The following is a 20092-nucleotide window of genomic DNA, read 5'->3' on the forward strand; positions in this document are numbered from 1 at the left end:
ATATCCCCTTACATTACGGGTAAGAACGAAAAAGGGGGTGATTGAAGAAGACGATCTAGGGTTCTTGCCTATTTTGTGTTTTCAATCCTATCTGATTTTGTTGGTTTATGTCTGAGGTTTGTTTTCCTCATATTGGGCTCTTTCTGGTTGGGCCGCTAGATGCGATATAGGGCTGAAAATGTCGGTCTGGCATTTGTTTTAGCCTTATTGTATGGTTACCTTTTTTGATATATATATATACTTACATTTTATAAAAAAAAAATAATATCGATTAAAACTAAGGCCATACTAAGATAAAATTACATAATTCAAAATAACATAAATAAATTATGACATTCAACAATGAAAGATGCAGCATTATAATATGTATCTATCATGCCAAATTATGTGCCAAATCGCCCTATTCAACTTATATCGATCATATAACCCGGTTTTATGGAAATTCACGATTTTTAACCTATTAAAATCTCTAAATAATACTAAACTCTAATTTTAGTCCAAGTTAATTATCTTAACTCTCTTAAGACTCAAAAATTAGTCATTACTCAATTTTTGACACTTATTTTACTTGATGTAATATTTATGCTCATTTTGACCCTAAAATCAAAACTTTTATGAAATAAATCCAAATTAAATTACAATAATTTCAAAATTTGAATTTTGAATTTTTTAACATTCTGGAATATATCCATGACACTCATAATGTCAAAAATCATGGTTTAAAATTTTTGAATTTATTTCGAGAAAATGTAGTTGCGATTTATCGGTTTAATCAAATAAAACATCTAAAGCATACAAAAATTAATCTAATTAATTTTATAACTTTAGATCTGATAATTGGGATAAAAATTCAACTTAAAATAATTTTCTCATGCCATGTACTTTGTCGTAGCTATTTATGCTAAAATAGTCACTATTTATGTCATTTTTACACTAAAAATTCATAAATCATGCAAAATGAATCAAATTCATCTTAAATTTTACACACAGTGAGTAAAATGTGCATGTGACAACATATTAAAATTTCATAGTCTTTTTCGAAGTTTAACTATTTTTAACCATTTTACCTCCATTTAATCCATTTTTATCTCATAAAAATCATAAATTATGCAAAATAAATCAAATTTGTCCGAATTTTTACATACAATAAGTAAAATATGCATGTGAGGTCATATAAAAATGTGAAGGTCAGAAACTACGTCTAACTATTTTTAGCATTTTAAATACCATTTTAGTCATTAAAATGTAATAAAATAACTAAAAATCATTAATATGAGCAATAAATTACCATAAATCATACAAATGACCTAAATACATTTTAGGATCAGAATATATAACATGCAATATGATTTCGTGTGACTTTATCTAATAAATCACAAATTTTTAGTTTTAATTAAGTTACTAATAACTCGAAAAAACTATAAATCGATTATGCATGCAACATCCTATGCTCTGATACCAATTGTTAGATTCATATACCTATAATTAGACTTTTTTAGTGGTGAACTAATTGACATATTAATAAAAGTTCATTAAGATATAGTGCATGCATAACAAAATAAGAGATAAAAGAAGACAATAATGTTCCTTACATAATATATGGTTCGAAATAAGGGCACAAATAAGGACACCTTCCTTATTTGTTCTTGAGCTTAAAACTATGCATGATCCTCCAACCTCAAATATAGAGATACTCCTTACAAATTGCACCCAAGATTTTTTCCTTAAAACTAATATATAAATTAACTAGATTGATATATTAGTAACCCTTAAATGATTCTAATAATATAAATTACTACACTAGTAATAATATTATGTGATATTAGAATTAAGATGAACAATTTCTAGAGTTTCTAAAACTATTTTGAGAGATTAGAGAGAAAACTACACAATACAATATTGTATATAATTAGAATGAATGAAAAATAAGAGCCAAGCCCTTATAGAGGAGGGAGGGTGCCGGTTTGTGGAGAGCCAAGAGAAGACCAATGCATGCCCTTATCTTTTCCTTTTGTTATTCACAAGAAAGTAGATGTAAGGCTACTTACAAATAGGTTATCATTGTGTTTTATTTAACAATTAAATAAACCACCCACTAACCTATAATCCCTCCATTTTTTCTGTCACTTTGGATAAAATGGACTTCCATTTATTTTGTCAATTTGTCATTTGTCACACAATATGTCACATGTAGCATGTAACATGATATTAATTAATTTAATGCATATTTAACAATTCAATATAATTATATACATTAATTAAATTACATATAAAAAATTGTCTAGTAATACATAATTACATGGTATAAAATGGGACATGTTAATATAATTCACAACATTTTGTAATTATAATTAATCATTCATTCTTATCACAATTGTTTCATAAACAATAATCACTTTTAGTAATGAAAATATTTCAATTACTAAATGAATGTTATTTAATCAAATTACAATATTCTCACTCACAAAATGAATTGTTCAAATTTAAGGAATTGATTAATTTGTATCGATATACAATTAATCAACTTATATATGAAGGGAATTGTCCTATAGGTGTGACCTTAAGGGATCAACTGATCACCACCGCCAAACGACAGTAATGTCAAACTCTAGTTAGCCAATCATTACCGATTAATGTTGATCAGTTTACTATATAATTGAATCATCCCTTGGGCATTCTTATCATGAGATTTAAACATGTGATCGCACTATTGTTGAGGACACTTACTCCAACAGAAAATTGGTGCAAGGGGCAGGTTCTTAATATTATAACAGAAGATAAAGCACGATTTGTTGAAAATTATGTAACAGAAAAGCAAACGGCTATGGGTTTTTAATTTGCTCCCTTAAAGGAAGTCAAAGTCAATGGGAGACGCTATCAAGCACAACATGTTATTTTCAATAATCAAGATCTAATGAATGAAATCTTCACACGCCTTGATTTTTACGAAGATAAGGCAAACATGGCCATCGTTTGTAGAAATTGGTCTCAACTCTTTCTTGTCCACCCAACTACTATTCATGCTGACATGGCATTCTTGCGTTCTCTAGTCATAAATGATTCCAACGGTGTAAGGACTATTCTTAGGGATCCTAGAATAGTATATAAAAGATGCAAATGTTTTATGAAGGAGGATAAGACAGCCAAATTAATCCTCCATAATCACCAAGCAAAAAATCAAAATCGGAGCCCCAATCTTAACGATCTTGATGATATTGCAATGGGCCAAGTTAAAGAATTGTTGCGTGCTTTGGCTACGCCATCTGAGGGACGAAACAAAGCAATTGCCATTGGTACAGACTTGCTACTAACTCATGAAAATCTCTTTTCTTGATTTCCCTATTGAGATCGACATATAGCCCACGTTGGCCACACTTTTTGCCAATGTACTCTCTGTGTACTTAGGGCTTCATACGTTAAGGTTTTACAGTTGCCCTTTTCTTAGCCTTGTAGTAGTTATTATGTATAATTATGTACTTCTTTAGTCAACCTTTTGTATAATTATGTAACTATTGTGGGAACCTTTTGTATAATAATATAGTTCTTTTTTTAACATTTTAGATAACACCATTTATCATGTAATATTCAATTTTGTTTTCAATATTAGCATCAATCTCTTTTCTATGAAGTTGTTTACGCGCCTTTGAAAACGGCTCCGTCAAATAAGGGAAAGGGTTTAGGGTTGGATTAGGCGGATCCGCTGTAGCGGTCCGCCTAATCCAACCCTAAACCCTTTACCGTCCCATTTTAGGATACCCGGCCCCCTACTTTAAATCCCGTCCTCCGAAAAAGGGTTCACCCGGCCCCTCTAGGGTGTCTTTTGGTCTTCCTGCCGCTCGAATGAGTAGCAAGGGAAAGGGTTTCGGGTTGGATTAGGCGGATCCGTAGTAGCGGTCCGCCTAATCCAACCCTAAACCCTTTCCCGTCCCGTTTTAGGACACCCGACCCCTACTTTAAATCCCGTCCCTAAAAAAGGGTTCACTCGGCCCTTCTAAGGTATCTTTTGGTCTTGCTGCCGTTCAAATGAGTAGCAAGGGAAAGGGTTTATGGTTGGATTAGGCGGATCCGCGTTAACGGATGGCCTAATCCAACCCTAAACCCTTTCCCGTCCCCTTTTAAGACACCCGCCCCCTACTTTAAATCCCGTCCCTCAAAAAAGGGATCACCCGGCCCTTCTAGGGTGTCTTTTGGTCTTGCTACCATTTAAATGAGTATCAAGGTAAAGGGTTTGAGGTTGTATTAGGCGGATCCGCGGTAGAGGTCCACCTAATCCAACCCTAAGCCCTTTCCGGTCCCGTTTTAGGACAACTGACCCCCTACTTTAAATCCTGTCCCCAAAAAAGGGTTCACCCGGCCCCACTAGGGTGTCTTTTGGTCTTGCTGCCGTTCAAATGAGTAGCAAAGAAAAGGGTTTAGGGTTGGATTAGGCGGATCCGTGATAGAGGTCCGCCTAATCCAACCCTAAAACCTTTCCCGACACATTTTAGGTCACCTGGCCCCTACTTTAAATCCAGTCCCTCAAAAAGGGTTCACCTGGCCCCTCTAGGGTGTCTTTTGGTCTTGCTGCCGTTCAAATGAGTATCAAGGGAAAGGGTTTAGGGTTGGATTAGGCGGATACACGGTAGTGGATCGCCTAATCCAACCCTAAACCCTTTCCCGTCCTGTTTTAGGACCACCCGACCCCCTACTTTGAATCCCGTCCCCCCAAAAAGGGATAACCCGGCCCCTCTAGGGTGTCTTTTGGTCTTCCTGCCGCTTGAACGAGTAGCATGGGAAAGGGTTTAAGATTGGATTAGGCGGATCCGCGGTAGCGGATCCGCCTAATCCAACCCTAAACCCTTTCCCGCTCCGTTTTAGGATGCCCGACCCCTTACTTTAAATCCCATCCCCCAAAAAAGGGTTCACCCGGCCCCTCTAGGGTGTCTTTTGGTCTTGTTGCCATTCAAATGAGTAGCAAGGAAAATGGTTTAGGGTAGGATTAGGCGGATCCGCGGTAGCGGTCCGCCTAATCTAACCCTAAACCCTTTCTCGTCCCGTTTTAGGATACCCGTCCCTTAGTTTAAATCCCATCCCCCAAAATGGATTCACCCGGCCCCTCTAGGGTGTCTTTTGGTCTTGGTGTCTTTCGAATGAGTAGCAAGGTATAAGGTTTAGGGTTGGATTAGGCGGATCCGCGGTAGCGGTCCGCCCAATCCAACCCTAAACCCTTTGCCGCCCCGTTTTAGGATGGTGATGCAAGTGTTTACTTACAAAGTTTTAAATTTCATATATTGTGAATCTTACACCTTACTTTGTTAAACCTAGACCTTAATTTATGAAACTGGATGGTGATTTTGTGAAACTGGGATTTGACATGTGTAGAATCGGCTAAATGCTAGTACTCTCTTAATAATTTCTCTTCCTGCTTTTGTGAATCCTAGCACTTCTTTTGTGAAACTGGGAGGTGGTCTTGTGAAACAAGATTGTGATATTGTGAAACTAACTTATCATCCTTGTACTTAATCCTAGTACTCTCTCTTAATAATTTCTCTTTCTGCTTTTGTGAATCCTAAAACTTCTTTTGTGAACCTGGGAGCCGATATTGTGAAACTAGACTCTTTATACTTTCAAATTGTGCCTGAATGCTGGTGAGCTTATTATCTTACGAGTATTTAATTCCGATTTTGTGATTTCTTAGAGCTTCTATTGTGAAGCTCGTACGGAATACTGTGAAACTTAGTCATGTATGCAACATGAAACTGGTATGTGCTTTTATGCAACATGAACTTCTATGTCTGAAATTGTTTACTTCTGGTGGTTTTCCCCTTGGTGAATAACAATGTTATCTTGACAAGGCTACCTCTAGTATAAAGCGAGCTAGTATGAAGCGAAAACGGCCTGTTATCAAGGAGGATGGTAGTGAGGGTTCTTCACTTGATGCACCTGATGAACTAGCTACCACTTCAAAACCATCTACAAAAAAAAGGAATTATAAAGAGAGATTGCCTACGTTGAGGACTCGGATGTCTCCTTCTGGGATTTATAGTTTAATCAACAATGAGAACAGTCCACCATCTGATAAGCAGATAGAAGCCATCGAACAAATGGGATTTGGTGGTCTCTTACTCCTTCAAACTGATATGATTCACGGTTTTTTAGCTTATTGGCTAGTTTCAAACTACGGCCCTGTTAAAAGATGATTGTTTGATGGAATACTTCCTATTTTAGAGGAGGATATACATCTTTGTATGGACATCCCATTGGGTTCAAGTGTTGTTGATGAAGCAATACACGGAGACAAGTGTCCTCTTTATCTTTCTCTCTTGGACAACTTCAAAAGTCAATATGGACATGATGCAGTTGATGTCAAAGATATCCTTAGCAAGCTCTCCACACAAAAAGATGTTGGAGACGATTTCAAGAGAAATTTCATAATTTATATCTTTTCCAGCCTTTTAGGTGGTGTGAAAGGCAACCAGGCAACTCTCAGAGTTCTTAAAAGTTTGGCTGACACTGCTTTGATCTCTGAATTTAACTGGTGCAATTTCATCAAAAGAAAATTGACTGACCAAGTTCAGTCTTGCCAACAGGAGGAGTGAAGGGAGATCAAACGTGTCAAGGAAAATTGGTTTGGTGGACCAATTATGGTCTTGGTATTCATCTCTTTAGATCACTGTGTTTATAAAGCACGCTTGGTTAGTTGACAATTTCCAACATTGTCTACTTGGACCAACGAAGCTATATTAAAGCGAATTAAGGCTGAATTGAAAGTTAAAAATGTTTTTGGTCAGGGTTCTGTTGAGCCTCCGATTGTCATCAGCAACCAGATGCCACATTGTCTTCCAAAGATTGAACAGATGCCACATTGTCTTCCAAAGATTGAGCTTGGGCAGTCTTCCAAGTCATCGATTCAAGAACAACTACTTCAAGCTAAATCTGAAGCTGAAGCTGAAGCTGATCCTCTACCTCTACCTAAAAATTCAGGCACTTCTGAGTTTATTCATAAACTAGTGACTTCCCCAAAGGTAATGGTTCAAGCATTTCGGGAGTACAAATCCCTTGCTAGTCAAGCTCCAACCAAACTACCTTCCTCAACAAGAGTTTCTAAACTAGTTGCAGCTGTATATGGTATGGTAGAAGGTTTTAAGTCATCCCAATAAGAGCATGATGTGGAGAATGAGAATAATGAGGACAATTTCAAGGACATTGTGGAGGAGAATGTTTTAGAGAATATTGTTGAAAATGTTAAACAGAATATGGATAATGGCGGGGAGAATGTGGAGACATGGGGGGGGGGGGGGGTGGTTTGAGGCTGAATTGCTAGCGGCAATGGCTGAGATGGGTGAAGCTTTGGAACCAATACAACCAAATCATTCACCACAAAACCCAGAGTACCCATCCTTTAGGCTCCTACCAGACGATGACCATTTGTTATCTCAACCTGATCCTGCCACATCTTCCCTTCAACCTGCTTCTGACCTGCCGCCGATGTTGCATGATTTATCTCCGTCTCATGCTTTATCTCCTTCTCATGCTGCTGTGGATGCCGTCCCTCCTGTCAATGAGCCCACTTATAATGATTTATCATCCTCTCATGTCAATGTTGATGTGGATGACGTCCCTCCTGTCAATGCTGTTGTGGATGATGTTCCTTTTGTCAATGACGTCACTGAGCCCATAAGTATTGTTCTAGAAGTTACTCCTACTCCTCCTACTTCTATGGTACGGAACACAGCTCTTGATCATCATAATCTTATTGTACACACAGATACTCCAATTGTTGCAACACTCGATAAACCATCTGTTAGTAATGTCTACATTTGTCGATCGCCACGTCATTTGTCGATTGCGAGTGTTCCTTGCAAAACCCCAACTACTGCTGCAATCTCATTTCCCTTATCTCCATTACCAATTGAAGACGATGATCTAGTTCGTTATAAGAGGAGGGCTGTAGTTCCAGCGGAAGTTTACCGATCGCCCTATCTGCAAAGAAATCTTAATATTATTAGAGATTTGAATCAAGCTGAGAAACAAGTATTAGATTTCATATTTGGCGAAGCATATGATGAAACATAGATTTTTTTCTGTAGATACCCAGTATCTGTTGAGTCTCCAACTAAACACCCGATAATTAACGGACTACAACATGCTTAGGAATCGCAACGTTTGATCGACAGTTTGTGTACAACTATACGTCGGAAAACATAAAACGATTTCGAAAATAAAACATTTCAAAACTTTTCAAAAGTACCTGGAGTGTTTAATACATGACGACGGGGTCGCAATGACACTAACTAGAGTCAAAACCGATACCGGACCAAAAACCGAAACAAAATTCAAATCCCAACTCCAACAACGAGTCAAATCGAGCCAAACACAAAAAACAAACCTTTCAAATGCTTCCATGTTAAGATTTCCCGGAATCATACATGGTCAGGTACAAATCAAGTTCTTCCAAATCCTAGGCTAGAACAAATCATGATTGCACTCGTGTGATAGCGACAAGACACCCCGAAGACGTGCGACATGGCTCGCGCCTGTTTGAGTAGCCCATGCGGCCACGTCGCTCAAAACATACACAACCACCCATTTTCCTATAAATAGCCCTCAAATGCCACCATTTGAGAGTTACGCGAGTGTCCGCCCCCTCATTTCTCCCTTAAAATTCTAGACTCGACTTCTCAAGTCACCAATAGACACGTGTTTACGACCTACCGATCGTAAACACAAGCCTTACACATTGTTTGGTACCGTCATCGTGCATTAAATCACTTGACCGACCATCTCGACCACTACACCATCACTAAACTTAACAAATCACTCTTTTACTTACTAAAACGGTTTTTAAATCGAGTTTTCCGGCCAAACAAGTTGATACACTTTCATCGGTTTCTCGCCACAAGCCTAGCATGTAAGTATGAGGGTGTGAAAAAATCTTCTTTTATCATTTTTTCATATGTTTCATGACTATAACATGCTAAATCATGCATAACATGGTCCAAAACATGGGAAGAATGAGCCAAAACCGGATTTTTGGTTGAGGCAGAGGCTACTTACGTAGCACGTAGGCGCGCGCCTAAAGCAGCCTGCTCAACCTAAATCCAAACCGTGTTTGGTCTCTTCATCCCCTTCATTTTTTTTTCATATTTGTAATCGGGTTTTACCATTTTAAGTTTTTTCAAACCATTTTTTACGACAAGTTTTCAACCATAAAACATTAATCACCCTTGGTTCCTAATACCATGACGGTTTAATCCGTTTTCGATGATAATATTTGGTTAATTACATTATAAAGGGTATTTTAAAGCCTTTTATTTCATTTCTTTACATTTTGAAGGGTATTTTAAAGCTTTCTCATTTCTTTACATTTTCAAAAAAAATATATTAGTCACCAACACAAAGTCATCCTTGGTTCCACATACCATGTCGGATTCGAGTACGATGTTGAATGTTGACTAATTACAAACAAATGAACTTAAGACAATTAGTTCATAATCATTTTCAAAACTATTCCTGTCAAGCTTGCAAAACCGAACCTGACATCGAATATTGTCAAAACATTGACGATTATTCAAGTCTCGTTCTTCAAATCAACACAAAAGCGGCCTAAACGGTCCTTTCAAATCAAGACGGGTTCAAATACCCATTTTTCAATACATTTTACAAACCTTTTTTTCAATGGTCAGAAAACGTTTTCCATCGTCTGTTGACCCGCGCCTAAACAGGCCACTCACTTTTCTGTTTTCAAACCAGGGCATACCCGTTTGCATCGCCAACCGGCTCGCGCCTCTTATGCTGGTCTGATACTGACCAGGGAAGACCCATTTGCATCGTCATTAGGCACGCGCCTCTTCTGGCTGTTTGATGCAGGGTCTGTTCCCCCTCTAGAATTTATCTAGGACGATCCCGACTTCGGTTAACCCGAATAACGGACGGATCAGACGACGAATCTGCCCATTCAACATCATATTTGCAAAACGCCTTACTAAGACAAATGGATCACGTTATGAACCATAAACCTAATTCGGTAAATGGATGTTTAATTTCCGTCTTGCATGCAAATCAACGTTAAATCCAACTCGACATCTTATACTTGATATTTGGATTAAACAAACCGACATAGAAAGCTCACATGTTAGGTTCAAACTAGTGGATGCGCATTCATACATTTACCCGTTTTATCAACTTTTGCATTTAACCAACCAAGATCGATCAGTAGAGGCCGCTACCGCGGGCGGGATTGGGTGTCTGAATAAAGGGCTTCCCAATACATACCTTCACCTCTTACTCAGAAACTTTGGATAGTGGACGACCTTATCCAGGGCGTACGAGAGTCATTCTAGAGATAGGATGCTAAAGAGGGACGATTCCTTATCTTTAGTACCTATGTCAAACGCTGCTTTGTGCTTCGTTTGACCGAGGTATAAAGTGGATTCGAACGGGTTCCTAGCATCCCACAAATGCTTGGTGGCGACTCCGAACATCTCTTGCATCGTATCGAGACCCTTGCCGAGACGAAACCGACCGATCTAAAACGATCCGGTCGAAACCATTCTTACGCCGCCGAGCGTGGCTTTCAAAAGACCGCTATGCGTCCCCAGATCGGCTTGGCGCATAGGTGGTTATGTCCACAGATTGGCGACTCCGCTGGGGAAAACTAGGACACATGTGTCTTTGTGATCCCTAGATGGTGAGACTCGAACGAGGTCTTGGTTGAAATGCATTAATTGATATCACGGTCATAGCTGGGTTCCTTTTTCGGGCCCACAACCTAACCCTTTTCGACCAATTGGCTCGTCTCGTTGGCGTGAGTTTTCTCATCCCTGGGTTTCGAATTCTGATTGAGTCAAGCATACCGTTGACGAAACAAATTTCTGTTTCGTCCAAGTGCTTTCATCACCTTCGAGCACGAGGCTAGGGCACCATCCTTACACATTTTGTTGGATTGGTATCCCTCTCGAAAATCGGGGTTTGATTGCTTGGTGTGTAACCCACCCTTTAAGCCAAAACCCGTGTCAGCATTATGCATAATATAATGAAACTGCGAGTGCTTATGTGTTATGTGATCATAACTCCTTCCGTGTCATTTTTCAAACTTTCAAAAAAACACCCTTTTGCGCCGTTATAATGGCCATTTCAAACCCCGGTCTTTCGCCGACCGTTGCATTTCAAACAACACGCCTTTCTAGGCCGTCGTAACGATGATTTTTAAACTCGGTTTTCTATAACCACTTCAACACGACTTTCTAGGCCGTCGTAATGACAATTTTAAAACTCGGTTTTCTACAACCATTTTAACACTCCTTTCTAGGCCATCGTAATGACGATTTTCAAACTCGGTTTTCTACTACCATTTTAACACGGATTTTCTACAACCGTTTCAACACGCCTTTCTAGGCCGTCGTAATGACGATTTTCGAACAATTTCAAAACACCTTTTTACGCCGCTATAATCGCCGCATCAAGACACGGACTTTAACCCGTCTCATGCCGACAATGGCTCTTTCAAAACCCGAGACAGGCACACACCCTTTTCTGGAGACATTTTCAAGATCCCGAGGACCATACACCATCCCCGAGACCTTTTCAAACATTTCAAAATTCGATTTTCAAAACATACAATTTTGAATTTCAATAACCGTCTCCGGAAACAGTACATTGTTTTCCGAGCCGACTCAAACTCAAACCGTCTTTTGAAAACAAACTTAAGACAAACCCTTCAACTGACCGACTTGCGGAGATCCCTATTCTTCGGAAGTCGTCCATAAAGCGACAAACGAATCTTTTTGAAAATCTCTACTTTCGAAAACTTCAGTCCACCATTCCAATTCTGCCTCGTGTCTATCGAGTCAGAGCAAACATACTTATACTTATGAGTCGTCTCACCACGAGACTCGTCCAACGACGTCACGCCACTACGTTGGATGCGAGTCAAAGTCCGGTCAACCCCGTCACGTCATAAATCGAGTCAGCACCAAGGTACCACACACGGTTATCCTTGTCTTGTTGAGTCTGATCTTTGTTCCGTCCTTTGCGTTGTCTGCGTTCAGTCTTTGACCCATGTCGGATTGAGATGTAATGTGAGCCATTTTTCTGCTTCAGAACCATGGCCCTGTCTTCAACTTCGTCCAACAACAATGACAACAGAGATGTTACAACTGCCCAGCTAGCCAGCCTACTCACTACTCTTAAGGTCACCCTGGACCGTGTCGAGACCCGTATCGACACCCTGGAAAACAAGGAAACTGGAGAACACAACACTCCGCCCTTAACTGAAACTAAGAAAAGGCTCAAACTCTTGGAAGAACAATCCTAGCCCGGGGTAACAACATCCACCTCGAGAACAACCGAAGATTTGAACCCGTTGGGGATCAACTACCCGACAACTTCACCTTGACTGATGTGCCCAAATTCAAGGGAGTGGAGGACCCACTCAATCACATTCGAGCCTTCAAGGACTACATGGCCATAAAAGGGGTCAAACAGGAACTCTTCACCCGGATCTTTCCATCGTCCCTGGAAACGATCCCTCGCTAATGGTACTACTCCCTTGACCCGAAGAACCTCACCACCTGGGACGAGGTCGCAGTTGAATTTGCTAAGCAGTATGCCGACAATGTCGAGATTCAGGCCAACACCCGCAATCTTGAGGTCCTAACTCAAAATGATAAGGAGGGATTCACAGAATTCCTAACCCGTTGAAGGAGAGTAAGCACTCAATTTGGTCAGCAAGCCAAGCGAGTCAACTTTGGTGGAAAAGTTTGTCAACAACCTCCGCCCGGTATATGCCAACTTGCTGAGGTACTAAAACATCAAGACATTCCAGGATCTACAAATCCTTGGAACCCGCATCGAAGACAACCTCGGAAAGGGTGTCCTAGCCAAAACCACCGGTCGAGGCTACCAGAGATCCACATCAATCAGATCTCGCACTTATGGTCAAACAAACAAAATTGACGAGGTCAACCTCCCCTAGCCAACTGCGAAAAGAGCTGAGCGCCCTCAAAGAGTGTTCACCAACCTAGGGTCAACTTATGCAAGTGCCCTAAAAAGGCTTACGGACCAAGGGAAATTACAACCAATTGGACCCACTCCGGATCCGTCTGATGCTAAGAAGTCCAGTTTCTGGAACCTTAATGCCTACTGCCAGTACCACCAAGGGAAAGGTCATGACACGAAAACCTATTTCAAGCTCAAACACGTCATTCAGGACATGATCAAAAAAGGGGAATTAGCTTTGCCTCCACCAACTAAACCAAACAACAAGATAACCCCTTTGGGAATCCATGCTATCTCCGATGATGAGCCGACCTTAGACTGCTCACACCTCATCCTACCAATTGATGAAGAGGTGAATGCCCTGGAGAAGGATACCTCGGATGGGGTATTTGTGTTCAGCGCCGCAACCATGCTTGCCATGTTCCAACAAGTTGAGGAGGCTATAGCCAGTCTCTCCAAAAGGATTACTCGACTTGACTATGTCTACCGCAGGTTGATTTTCAACCCACCAACACCAGCACAGCGCCCGAGGGAGGGTCCTCCAAACACCCAAAACTACCCTCACCAGGAACGATTGCTCCCGCAACCATTTCGGAACGCACCCGACAATAAATGTAACACCCCCATATCCAGAGGAGCCTTAACTAGGCCTTCCTTAGCATATAAGGGCATTACCATCTCGGTTGCCCGAGGACAGTAATAATCAAATGTCGATAAAAGAACTATTATGTTATATTACAAGTGATTTAAAACCAACTGGCGATATAAAAGATACAACTCAAAGGCTACTCGCTATTACTATCAAATCTCGTGAAGACTCATCCCTGCCCGGACTCCAGCTATCAACGATATCAACACCTGCTAAGACTGACTACTCACAATAAGGGATCACGACAGACACATAAAACAACAAGACAACCACACAAGGTCAGTACTGAGATAAGACACAACAATGCCAACAACACCTAACAATACCATACAACACAACCAGTCACACACAAGCACGCTCACACCGATCAATCTCCGTCACCGACTGTCCACTGGACCAGCCCTGCCAGTGGGGGACCGCAACCGTACCCACCAAATCCCCGCTCATCATACCGAGCGATAACCCTGTCCCATTAATGTGCACATCCCCTCCCGTGGCGGGTTCCACGGAGGGCAAAACTAGGGCTTGAAGCCACTCCCGCAAGTGACTCCACTCAGCCGAGAACGCATCTCGAGAACCAGAGACAAACAATCACAACCATCAACAGCAATCAATCAACAACCGTATACACGCTGCCACACAAACACAACCACAGCACAACAACAACGACACAACGATCGACACACTAGACTATCTACAGAAACTCTGTAGGCGAACCTACCTTTAAGCAACTGCAACCAATCCATGCCAACATATGACATATCCAGCAATCAAGCAAAGCCTATAACCACAACACAACCATCTATTACTATCAAGCAAACCCTAACTGCAAAGACAAGGATTTGGATGATGATGACGACATACCTATAAGGAGAAACCCGGAAAAAGACCGCTACCCGACTCAAGCTATGCTCTCCTAAGGCACAAGGACCTTCAAAAGGCTTCCATGGAGGTTTTATGGTGAAGGGAAGGGAAAGAGGCGACTAAAGGGTTGAAGGAATGATGCGGAAATGATTTGCGGATTTAACAAAACGCGATTAAAAACCCTCGCTGAAAACCCGATACTCGATCGAGTACCCAACATACTCGATCGAGTGACCCCCTACTCGATCGAGTAACCACGCTACTCAATCGAGTAGCCTCTAGTCTATCGAGTACCACTCATAACACGTAACCCAAGATAGCTTTGGCATGCACTTCTAAGAACTATTCCCACTCCCAAGGTCAGTCAACGGTGGTCAATGGTCCCTAAAAGGGCGGGTATTAAAGTCTTCCCCCCTTAAAAAGAACTTCGTCCCCGAAGTTAAACTCACCTATCTCAACGCACAAGACACGGGAAAACACGACATCACCATTCTTTCTACTCAAGTCACTACTCCCCTGAAATGCCCTCCCCCATGTCATCATCATCAATTGTCACTCTATATGTATATATCAACTCTTACCAACTGTCAAATAGAAAGCATCAACCTCGCAATATGAACCATCACAAGCAACAATCACCCATCATATATGAGATAACCCCACTCACTAGTAACAACTATCAACGCGAAACATACCAGCTATCAACTTCATGCCGCACGACTATACCACCATGTTACTCAACAACACGATTCTACTACTACACATTGCACCACAACTATCTCTTTATGACCGACTTTTAAAACATACTATCAACTTTCACTTCGACGCATGAATTACTCAACAAACTAAGGTAACGAATTACAGCCTCATACAAGCAATGTGACCAAGGCAAAAGAAAAGTTTGTAATTAAACAACAAAACATTATAAACGAACAACAACATAATTTCAAAATCAGCCTTTTTATTTCGCGACATTACTCTTCCCCTCTAAAAGGAACTTCTTCCCCGAAGTTCACCACCAAATTATCACACACGTTACTTATTACTTGTATCGTGACATAAATTAAAACCATATTATTTATTGTTGACATTACTTATACTACTCGTACACTAGTCAATCATAAATATACATACAACCATATTCGAGCAACTAGTCACCGTCAAGCACGTATAAGCATTTGCATTTGTATGTACATAGAATCCGGTGAAATACCACTTCTAGACAAAACGGATGTACAATGAATATAATTAGAAGAATCACAACTCCACTATTCGCTGCAAATACGTCTCTGAGACCAAGCACGACTTCTAACATATGAAATGAACGGTTCTAACATGTTACTACCCACAAATAACCATGTTAAACATTAAACATGCAATTATATAACAAGTAAACAATTTTAATTTTCGAAAAGTTCCTGTAACAGTGCTACTCGATCGAGTATGCAGTGGTACTCGATCGAGTCCCCTGTTACTCGATCGAGTGTCTTGGCTACTCGATCGAGTAGCCCTGAGATCAGAATGCTTCATTTCTTTCATACCTGTAGCTACTCGATCGAGTATGAGGTACTCTGTCGAGTACCTACAGGTCAAATTCATGGGAAATCCTGTCATAAACCACATGCATATACATAAAATAGTCACTTAACTTGAGTCGGAATGACCTCCCGACTCACAAAACCCTGCAACAAAGTCAACTAGCAATTCCGGCCTTATGGCCAAGCATACAAATCCGAAAATAAAGGTTCTAACAACCAACAACTACCATCATCAAATACCAACGATCATAAACAAGGATAAAGAAATAAGAGTATCACTCCTGCTGCTGCTGCTGCTCCTCCTCCATCACCTCATCACCACCACCATCACCTCCCGAGGTGCCCGCTCCCGATGACCCGATCCCTGCATCAACCCCCGCTCCAGCTCCAAGACCTACGTACCATGGGGTCAAGCCACCGTAAGCAAAGGACTGAGGCCTCCCGAAGCTGACTGATCCACCCCGTAAGAGTGGAAAACCCCACTATAGTCCCCAACTCCACTCCACCATACCGGATGCGGTCCCTCTGTCCCAATCCCCTGAGTGTACGCCATCTCATGCATATTCCTGAGTGTCAAGGTAGATGACACTATCTCTGCTAAGTAACTCGATCGCGTCTCCGGGTGTCAAGGTAGGAGTAGCATGGAAAAGGGTGCTGCTGTGGTGGCGCTACCGGCCGTGGTCTGTTCTCAGCGGCCCTCTCTCTCACTCGACGGGGTCCTCTCCCCAACCCGGGCGTCTCCTCCGCTACCGCCGCATTCTCCCCCTTCCTCGGCTCGGGCATCACCTCGAGAATCGTGTCATCAATGAGGTAGGTCTGCAACTGGTGGGGCACGTCATCATCCTGCTCCTCCTCGTCGGAGTCAACAGCTGTCACCACCGGCTCTAACGGCTCGGTCGTTGGAAGGTGCTCAGGAGCCAGGATCCCCATCCAACTCATCCCCCACACTCTCCAGGCTAGGCTACCGTCGGCCAAAGTTCTCAACATTTCAGGTCGAGATAGTAGTCACGGTCCATCGTGGGCACCGGTGTAGCCAGAGGCACGTACTCCGAAGAAGCCTCACAGGAGGTTAGCTTTTCAGCTAACCGAGTGGCGATAGCGCCACAACTCAGGTACCGGGAAGAGGCAGTAGCCATCAAAGCAAGGCTAGCGCAGACGATGGCAGGAGCATTGAAGACCACCTTCCTGGCCCGCTTCGGGTTCAAGTAAGACATCAGAAGCAACATCTCATGATTGTTCAGTTTACTGATATCCGGTCTATCATAAAGGAGGTTCGAGAGAGAATGAAGAAAGATCCTCAATGTGACATGCTGAACATCATTAATCAGCATGTTGCTTGAGGTGGGAGCTGGTTTCCCGGTAAGACAAGGCATTAGGCGGCAGACACCGCACTCAGCAGGAATATCAGTGATAGAATCCTTGGTAGGCTTGGCCAACCCAAGGTGAGAAGCAAAAAGGTCCATAGTAAGCAAGAAACTGGTGTTCTTCAACCGAAACTCAACGGTCTGGGCAGTTGGGTCATAGCTAAAGGAGCTCATAAACTCCAGAGTAAGAAAAGGGTAGGAATGTTTCCTCAGCCGGTACAACCCCGTAAAGCCCAAGGTCTCAAATATGCGACGGACATCCGTCTCTATTCCCAAATCAACCAAAAGTGTGGTATCCACACACCTCGTTGGCCTCATTTTGCGTTTTTACAAAGCTACAAAACGCTCTCTTTGTTTGAAATCTACAAACACTACCGAAGGGTATTCCGGTACCGCGGGTACCACGGGTCCACTCCCTTCCCCAATCTCAGGCTGTGTCACCCTTCCCCGTTTACTCTGACGGGTCCCTACGTTCGGTCTCGGCATCTGTTTCATCATATAACTTAAACAAACTCGTAAAGACATGTGAAGCATGTAATTCATACAATCGAACTTTAAATACTCAGCTAGGTACACACATTCACCAACAAGTTCCCAAATTTGATATACAAACTCAGTTTATAGCAACTCATAAACAATAGTTGTGGAAAGTCTATCATGGTAAACACACATACCCAACCAATTCTAACATCATAGCATGATTCAAATGTTACTCTATACACATACCTAATAACATGTGAGGTATTTGTACATGCTCATAGAAGAGTAATTCAAAACATATCATCATCAACTTTCAATATTAGAAACAAACAACTCAATTTAAACTTGTCAGACGGTCTCTACAGCTATAACAATTTTGACATATTCACCATCAATTAACATCACTACTATCATATAGAAGCTTATCCCTTACCAAAACATTCATATTCAACACCAAATTTCAAATATAGAAGACGAATTTCAATATGGAGCACTTTTAAGACGGAGTTTTAAGGCAACTTTCTAAGGTGAAAATCATCAAAATTCATTCTTCAACATGATATAAACAATGTATAGTACTCAATTTCATCATATAACATGTAAAAACACCCTAAATCGATTTTGATTTTTGTAAACCCTAGAAATTTCGGCCCCCAAATTGACAATTTTTAGCCTATTTTACAGCAATTAATCACCAACATTCATAGAAGGGAAGCATGTGAATCATATTACAACAATTTAAAAGCAATAATTTGTTTATATGAATCGAAAATTTCAGATTACATCCTTATTCTAACACATCCAAATTGATTAAAATCTCATCTTTTTGATGAAGATTAAAGAGAGAGAAGAGTGGAAAAATACATGAACTTTTTGCATGTGATATTAGAATGAATACAAGTGAAAATTAAGAGAATAAAATTCACCCATAAGCCTCACAAAACCGGTTGGCATCTATCATTATAGTCCATAATTATTTTTCTTTTTGTCTTCACAAGACAAATAGGTGTAAGGCTTTTTCATGGTCATGTCACTATCAAGTGTCATAGACAAATGAATAAGACCAAAAACCCACTAAAACACCCACCTAATTTCGGTTTACATGTTGTAATATGGAGTCCATTTTATTTTTGTCAATTGTACAATTGTATGTCATGTGACATGTGACATGTCTTATGTCATGTTTTAATTTAAAATGCGTATTTAACAAATTAAATATCATTTACAAATTAAATAAATCATATTTAACAAATTGACTAGTAATATAAAATTACTTTCTCATAAAATGGTCATTTAATTACTAGTTAGTATAATTCACAATATCTTGTAATTATAACTAACCCATCATTCTCATCTCGCGTACTTCGCAAACACCGATTAACTTTAGTAATATAACTTCTTAAATTACTAAATAAAATCTCATTTAATCACATTATAATAAGATGTCATTTTTCTCTCTTATAATAATTTGTTCAATTTTAAGGAATTAATTCATCTGTATCGGTATACAATTAACTAACCTTTTCAATTAAGGGAATCGTCCTTTAGGTGTGACCTCAAGGGATCAACTGGTCACCACCGTCGCACGACAGTAATGTCAAACTCTAGCCAGCCAATCATTACCGATATGTGTGGACCAGTTGACTATATATATTATGTATCATCCCTTCCATATTCTTGTAATGAGATTTAATAATGATATTTAAATCATGTGATCGGACTATTGTTGAGGACACATTTCCCAACAATCTCCCACTTGTCCTCGACAAGTGTGCGTCACCAATTCTCTTGTCCTATTACTATCTCCCACTCAATGCAAGGTGTCTTTCGCGTCGTACTTTCAAGTGATCATATCGAGAGTGGTTTCCTCGATCTGGAGAATAACTGATTGACCGGATTTATCTATCATAGATACCTTCCGAGCGTGGCCACGCATTTCCAGTTCATTACTCCTCGAGTGGCCCTGAGATATTGTTTTAACCCCGACAAGGGGGTGGACAATTCCTATCGCACTTATTCCCTTCGAGTAGCCACAGCCATCATAACCCAAAATATGCCCATTTGACCCCATTTACGAAGGTCGTAGTAACACAAATCAAAGTTAATCTGAAACTGTGCCATCTTAGGCGAACAGTCTTTAGTCAAAAGAATCGACTCATTAGAATACTATAGTAGCTCTCGCCACGACCAGGCTATATAAATTTGCCAGAACTCTATAA

Source organism: Silene latifolia, chromosome X (assembly GCF_048544455.1).
Source record: "Silene latifolia isolate original U9 population chromosome X, ASM4854445v1, whole genome shotgun sequence".
Classification (NCBI taxonomy): Eukaryota; Viridiplantae; Streptophyta; class Magnoliopsida; order Caryophyllales; family Caryophyllaceae; genus Silene; species Silene latifolia.